This window comes from Nanorana parkeri, unplaced genomic scaffold (genome assembly GCF_000935625.1).
Source record: "Nanorana parkeri isolate BGI_ZX_2015 unplaced genomic scaffold, ASM93562v1 scaffold592, whole genome shotgun sequence".
NCBI classification, from domain to species: domain Eukaryota; kingdom Metazoa; phylum Chordata; class Amphibia; order Anura; family Dicroglossidae; genus Nanorana; species Nanorana parkeri.
Window position 1 is genome coordinate 252,522 of NW_017306860.1, and position 6,561 is coordinate 259,082.

Here is a 6,561-nt window from a genome sequence, read left to right on the forward strand (position 1 = left end):
AGTGCTATGTCTCAGTCTGGCGGTGGGGGGGGGGGGTTAAGTTTTTGAGGTAAGAAAGCCAAATTAACAGATGTGCCGTTAGGAATTCCAATGAGCTGAAATGGATTTATGGTTCTATTGTCTACAAGAAAATGCCTAGAAGGGTTGGAAGTAAAACTATGCCTACATTTATGTTGTAAAGGTTGGAGGTAATCCAAAAGAAAGACTTTTGTTCGTTAGCGGTACCCAAGACTTTAAGTACACTTCTGAGCACAGTGTGTGCGAATTTAGGCCATCTACTTAACAGTTTTACAGTACTTGTTATGATGATCACAATTGGTTGTTGCCATAGTTGCAATACTATGTCTACTCTATACCCTTTAATAAGCACTGACATGGTTTTTAAAAGCATTGTATTTGACTATTCTGTGGAGTTAGTTATAATGCTTGCCTTGATCTTTAAATATTCTTTTTCACCACTGGGTGTGTTAGAATAGAATTTAGTGTATCATGTGGAATAGATTTTTCTTATTGTGTCCTGCCTAGACAATTATTTTGTTACAATGATCAGTCACACTTTAGCTAACACAATATCGGTACCTAAATTGTTAATAATTTGCATTTGAAAAATGAATTGGGCTCTTACATGGTTTAGTTCAGGACCTAAAAACAGGAAGATTAATGCTGTGCTAAAGGCAAAGGTTGAAGACAAAGTTTGGAAAGGTACACTGTTGTACTGTCACAGTATTTGTATTTTAGCCCAGCCATTCTTGTGATTTACACATATCACTCACACTGGATCGTCCAGAGGATGACACCACTATCCACTAACAATTGTTTACTCAATATTCAGTGGACTAAAGTGAGCTTCCACCCACTGGCCAGACTTTGCTCTCTTGCCCACTGCCCACTCTACTGTTCAATAGAGGCCAAAACAAATTCAGAATTATGGTCACTACATAGAGCATAAGAGACAAGTACTTATTACTAACTGACCCTAATCTTCCCCTATACAGTCTGTAAATGTTCCATATATTTTCCCTACAACAGCTTCCAATACACTGACACTATTACACCCCTGTGCCCCCTCTCTTTTATAGTGAGGGGCTAACCTATCCAAAAGATCCCTTATTAGCCCATCCAATCATGCTGGCAATAGTTCAGAGGCCATGCAGTGTCTTATGATTAAAACAAAATTCTCCTGGGCAGATCTGCACATACATTTGCAAGGACCATACATCTCAAACTCAACAGATTCACCTAGAACCCATACTTACAAAACCAAACCTCATCCCTAAATGTTACCACTAAACCTAAACAATGTCAATAAAACTGATAGGTCCTTGACAGAACTTGTTTATCCTGATGCAGCTAATGGATGCTTTTTTTCACTTTAGCAATCATTTAAAGGGTATTTATGGTCGAAAACCAAAAATAAATATATATTTCTATATTGAATTTCCCTAAGTTGTATCCCACTCCTAATAACTATATCAGTCTAAAAGTTTATAAACATACTTATTGAAGATGCCCATCGGATGTACTTCCTCAATGCACTGACACAATTTTACTTAGCCCTGTCAATATGCAGTTGCTTGTGTCACAACTTACAGAGCCTGCCTTCTGAACCACAACTCAATGTCTGAACAATGTAACAATGCCATTGCTTGCTGTGATGGAATATGTAGTCTAGAAAACTGGAGATTGCGTCACATCAAGTAGCAGGGAAAGAGACGCAAAGCACACTGGGAATCCAGGAAGTTGTTGAATGTGATGGAGGCAGCACTCACTACATAAAAGGGATTTTTTCCATTAAGCTTTGATTACATTACCAAACACAACTCTAGGATGTATTTCTATGCTGATGTTATAACAGGATAGTATACGCTGAAACTTTAAAACTCCTTTAAGGCTGGGAGAAAGGCTGACAGCATTGGATTTTTAATAGGATTTCAGGGCAGAAAGTTTAATATTCTGTATAAAGCAAATCCATTACTTGCACAGATATAACTTTACCTGTAGCCATTCCCTTGGTTTCTATTATTCTCTAACTCGCATTACAAACAGAAAACTCATTTCTGATTGGTTGTTTTAGGCAATGCAGACAGCAAAGGTGAGAGAGCAAGGCCTGGCATATTTTTTATTGCAATGTACTTGTCGACACTGTTTATATCCCTTGTTGAACAGCTTGCTATTTTTGCCAGGTCTAAAAGCACATAAAGCATACTTTTTCATACATTTTGTAAGCCGACTTAGGGAAGTTTAAACAAAACTTTGTTATAGTTTACAATTCACAATTCACTTGAGTTCAATTGAAATTGACCACAGTGAAATCAGACTTTAAACCTCAAGTGTCTGCGGTAACCCTTTACCATAATATCTGCGCTATTCAAGTGAACCTTCAATATTGAACCCTTCAAACACATTAAAAGCCACGTAATGTGAGCTGAGAAGCACTATAAAAGACAAGAGCCAGTTAAAATCATTTTCAAGCACTTTTAATGGGTTTCCTTACGTGTAATACCTCTTTTGGTTTAAATCTAATCTTTTTATTCTGTCACTGTTCCTGATGTTATATAGCTGCTGCATGAAGCTTGCAAATATCTGAGCATGCTGTTATTTATCTGTTGGGTCTGTGACCATTTTTAAAGTGTATGTAAAGCCACATTTTTCTTCTTTTTTTACTTTAGGATAGAGTATGGAAAGTTTAAACTGATTTTAATTTTGTTTGCTGTCTGTGTCCTGTTGGGAGCGATTTGCCTTTACCTACCACCTGAGTAATGCAACAGGAATAATGAAATCTCTACAAAGTGGGGACAATTCCCCTCTTAGACATGTGTCATGCAAAAAGGTGCCCCCATTGGAAGACTTCCCCTATCTTATGGTCTGGTGACAACTCTGAATTTTTGGAATCCCCATCACTTGTGTCTCTGTCTCAGTGACAATGGTCACTAGGACAATTAAAGATGATGACACCGACAAACAGTGACATAGACAGCAATAAAAATTTGACAAGGGCTCCAATCCCTCCACACTATACAAAAACAAAAAATAAAAATGTTTTGGTGATACATTTACTTTAACATAATGGCCCTCGTGAGCCACTGCTGAGGGCAGCAGGATAAGAGAGACAGCATTACGTATGAACATTTCTAACCTATGATAATTTTCGTCTTATCTTGTTTCCCTCTTCCGGCCACTTCTGGACAGTTGATGCTAAATCATACTATACTATAAAACAGTGATGGTCAACATTGGAAGTCTTAACTGTGGCCCCTGACAGGGTCATGCTGCCATGAGGTCAATTATAGAGGCAATCTCAGGTGGCACTCATGGAGACAAAGTGGCAGGAAGCACTGAGGCTGGTATGTCAAAGCACTGGAGCTCAAGGATGGCTTGCTAATGATAAGATGTGGAGCTTCCCTACAATTAAGTACTGTTTTTGTACATAGTGACAATAATTTAAAGTGTCCAAACTACGAACATTAAAGTATTTACATATTCCAAACATGCAGTAAAAGAGATGTAAAATAAGCCATCCCTGAATGCTCTAGCTGCTTGTACCGTGTAGAAAGGCATTCTCAAAGATCCTTAAAGTAGATGTAAACACTCTGGTCTCTACAGGCATATATTAACAGTCATAATAGTTGCCATATAAACAAAATCTTCCAAAACTCCCTAAAAACACTGTTTACCCTTCTGTTTTCTTGTGGTGACCAATATAGCCTCTTTTCCTCATCAAGATCTAAAGGTTGGGGACTGAGACTCCAATTGAAACTGCAGCTGCTCCATTGACAAGAGCCATTGTCAGTTAGCTTTTGCAGGGCTGGGGGCTCGGCTATAAAACTACCGTGCATGGGTTCTATGTCCTGTAGTTCACAGAGAAAAAGTATAGACGCAAAATGAGCATGCTACCACAGAACTGTGTCTGTGGTTAGCATGGTCAGGAAAGAACAGGAAGCCCTGCATTTATGAGGAGACTGGTAGGATCACAAGGTATTTAGTCTTTTAGTTCCTCCGTAAAAAGCCAGCATTTAATCTACAGTGCGGGACAGATGAATCTAGCCCCCAACTGTTTAAATCTGGGTTATAATAAACTTTAAAGATCTCAACAAAGACTCAAAAGGTGGTTTCAGTCAGTTTCTAATGGCCTAATAAACACATTAAACGGCTGACAGGCTTCCAAGTTTCTTTTGCAATAGAAATGAATAAGAAAACAGCTAAGATTTCAGTGCCTCTGTTGTGAACTTTAAAGATAACTGTCTCCACAATGCCTATAGCTACATTGGAGAATGAGGGTTTGTTTTAATGTGCTTTTACTGCTAGTTCAGAATGTGTTAATACTTTAGTGTGCATAGTCTAGTTACAGGTTCACACTTGTAGTCAGGAATGTATTAATTCAAGCTTTACCAAAAGGACCACCTTTATTGGAACACCCAGCAAGAAAGGACAATAGAATGTCTTTCTCCTATTTTACTGTTTCCTCTCATATTTCAGAGGGCATGCACATGATCCCATGGGGAACTTGGCTTAATTTTTTTAGCTGGAAATAAGGGAATGAAGGCATTTTAATTCATCTCTGTTATTGTGCACCCGTGTTTCACCATTGGAGTACTTAAAAGATATAAGAAACCTTTAAATGTCTACTACAAACCCTTTAAACAGTAATAATCAAAAATCACTGCGCTGGGAATGAGTGACTCGAAATCTAAATAACTAAATAGACCAGCAGCAACTTTGTGTATAAGTGAGTCTATTATAACACATAATAAACCCTTTAAACAGTAACCCCATCTCCAAAAGAGTAGAGGTCTATAGGCTCACTGACCTAAAACATTGCTCTAAACCTAGGCAGATAGCCAGGACCTTACTGACTGATGACTGTCCCCAAGAAAAGCAGCCTTTCTGCCTGACCGGTGATCCAGTGCAAGAAATGAAAGCATTCATTGGCTATATACTTTTTGTAAAACCCAGCAGCCTGCAGCATTGATACTAAACATGCATGGGGGCATGCCATTTGTCAATCAATTAGTTTGTGTTGCCAGAACACCATGTTGTCCATCAAAGAGGTGTGTTGTTTCAGTCTTGGTCTCAAAGTGTATGTCAGGGCAAAAAGCACATTTGCCCATGTATTTGGAAATTATGCGAGTACAGATAAAGGATTGTTGACCCTGCCAATCCTAATTTACTGTTTGAGCCGACAGTAGACGTGTTGTCAGTTCTGGCCAGTTCCCTTCAACAGGATGCCTACCCCCCATGGTGTGGAGGTCTGAAAAGGGGGTGGAGGTATTCTGTAGTCCAGCAGAAGAGAACTGGGCAGGGCTGACAATTCTGCTTGAGATTTCAGTGCAGCACAGGCAGTGTTGTCAGCTAACAGGAAGTTAGGAGCACAGTGGATTTCTGGCAGATCAATGGGTCATTTTTGCAACATTTATAAGAGTTACAATACAAGGAAAATGTTCATGTATTGCAGAAATGTATTGCAGAAATGTATTGCAGTGAGGTTCTCGTCAATCAGCCTAAATTTACAGCATGAAGTCCTGTGAAGTAAGATGAGGGGCACTCTTCTGGCCAGTTACTGTATCAGTAAAGACAGTGGGGGTTTAATGTAAACCTGAGAATATAATTGCTGCTGACCTAACCTTTTTAATAGCCACATGGATGCTCTCTGACCATGGTGCTGATCAGCAATAGCAATTGATGGTCAGTGCAAAGAGTGTGACCCATATCTGAAGGAAGAGACAATTAGAGGATTATAGTTTAAGCAATATAATCCACAATGCAGGCTATCATTTTTAATTACTAGTATATAGTAGCAAGAAGAGCAATTAACAACATCTGCTTGAATTGGGCTTTTCTAGGTTTTATGGATAGAACAGACTCCTAAAGTCACTGTCAGTTACTGCCATTAGAACAAATCAGCTTGGGTTTGGATCATTCCAGCAATGCTAATTAGCTTTGGGAAGCTGCTAAAAGCTTGCAGATGTGTATCTCATATTGCAGCTGCATTAATAGGGGCAAGATTGTTTAAAAAGATAGTTTAAAAATGCAAATGTGCTCCAATTCCTACACTGGACTTGGGGGATAGAAAGTCATCTCACAGAGGAAGGTTACATTCTTGGGCAGCATAGTAGCTAAGGTGTTTAATACTCTTGCAAAATTGGGGTCATAGGCTTATAGCTGAACTCCAGGCAAACAGCTAAAACACATACAGGGGAGTCGTTTTACCTATCAAAAGATTTATTATTCCTGTCCATTAAGTCCCTGAGATTTACAAAGCCAGCCTAGTGACCTACTTTTTTTCTGCTGTAGTAAAGCAACACAGCTAGGTCCACTCCCCCAGCCTGCAACTGGACAGGAAAGAAGCAGCAGACTGGTGATCCTGCTCTCTCCTACTGTGAGCATATTCCTTGTGAAGTTAGAGCAGGCCGGGCAGTTCCAAAGTCCGGATGGGTCATCTTGGAACCTGATGTCAGGACAGGAACAATGACCCTGAAGATGGTAGTTAAGTATAAAAAGATTGTCATTTCTGATGCCTCAATGACCACAAAAGCTTAGCTAAAATCAGACAAAATCTTTATA

At 39.2% G+C, this 6,561-nt stretch overlaps 1 protein-coding gene across 4 annotated transcripts in view; it reads left to right on the forward strand.

The window, feature by feature from the left end:
• The window catches only part of NTF3 (neurotrophin 3), a 74,622-nt gene that overhangs the window by 8,184 nt on the left and 59,877 nt on the right, over positions 1 to 6,561 (forward strand). The window lies entirely within an intron of this gene.